Genomic DNA, 1373 nt, shown 5'->3' with positions numbered 1-1373 from the left:
GCTTGAGACCTGAGTCTCTCTTCCCTCACCTCCACCCATAGTCTTTTTGCCCTTTCTATACTTTAGAGGATTTAAAGAATACAATAGTGTCATGAATTCTGAAATTATGTCCTGTGGTGAGTGAAAAAAAATTCACCTTTTCCCCAGGATATTAAGACCAGTATTTACTTCTCTTTAAAAAGTTTGCCCTAAACCTAATTGAATCTTTGTAAACTTGGGAGATGAAACGTGAGAAAGATGTAGAGGATTTAATCACAACACAAGGTTGATTTTTTTCTTTTTCTGAATGGCAGCTTTGAAAAACTCTTACTGCTAAAGGTCTGAATGAATGTCAGCGATTAAAAGAAGGAAGAAACGTTGACGCATTTATTAACTAGGTTGTATTTGTAGCTCTTCTGTGAAAAACACTTGTTAGTTTGAATGAGATCCTTGACTTGTTATCATTTTTTCTTTTATAGCGCAAATATCTTTTCTTATTCTTTTTGCTGATTTTTTGAGCAGTATAGTGTGCTGGTTCTAAACCCTCTCAGAGTTTCAGACTCACCTGGAGAACTAGTCAACCTACAGATTACTAGTACTTGAGTTTCTGATTCAGTAAGTCTGGGGAGGGACCTGAAATTCTGGATTTCTAATCAGACAGAATGATACAGTTCCAAACGATACCAGAAGAACATAAAGGAGCAGGTTATAGGTCACTTTGAATGCTATTCTCAGAGACAAGTCATGCTAACTATTTGTTTTATATTCTTTTTGTCTTTGAAGCTGTCATGGGGCAGACACTGCCAGGTACCTGATCCATAGCTGTGCTTGCAATCAGGGCAGCATGAGCCCAACAGAGAAACTAAGTCATGCAGGCTCCCTTGCAGCTAGGACTTGTTACACAATGTTGGCCGNTGGGAGCACAGCAACGCTCCTGCTGCGGGTTCGGATCCTATATAGGAGTGGCTGGTGTGCTCACTGGCTGAGCGCGGTGCGGGCAACACCACACCAAGTGCTGCAATTCCCTTACCGGTCACGAAAAAGACCAAAAAAAAAAAAAAAAAATGTCCCTCTATAGCAAAGCATCTTTAGTTTTGCTTTATCCAACTGCAACTCTGCTGGCTTGTTTTGTCTCTGTCTACTCCAATTTGACAATATTTGAGAGTACTGTCAGCCATCCTACTCAGTAATCTAAATGTGATTACAGAAGAACATTTTACTTTATTTTAGAGAAATGGTGACAATAAGCAAGAATTGGAAGTCACAATTTCCACAAGGATGTTTGTGCCAATAGAATTTTTTGAGAGCACATTGCACTGGTGAAGTATATGCTTGTGATCACACAGGTGACTTCAGAGTTATTGATACCCAGAAGGTAAGTGGCGTGAAGAGCA

Source organism: Galeopterus variegatus, unplaced genomic scaffold (assembly GCF_000696425.1).
Source record: "Galeopterus variegatus unplaced genomic scaffold, G_variegatus-3.0.2 Scaffold3832, whole genome shotgun sequence".
In the NCBI taxonomy this organism is placed as follows: Eukaryota; Metazoa; Chordata; class Mammalia; order Dermoptera; family Cynocephalidae; genus Galeopterus; species Galeopterus variegatus.
This window is presented reverse-complemented; position numbering follows the sequence as displayed.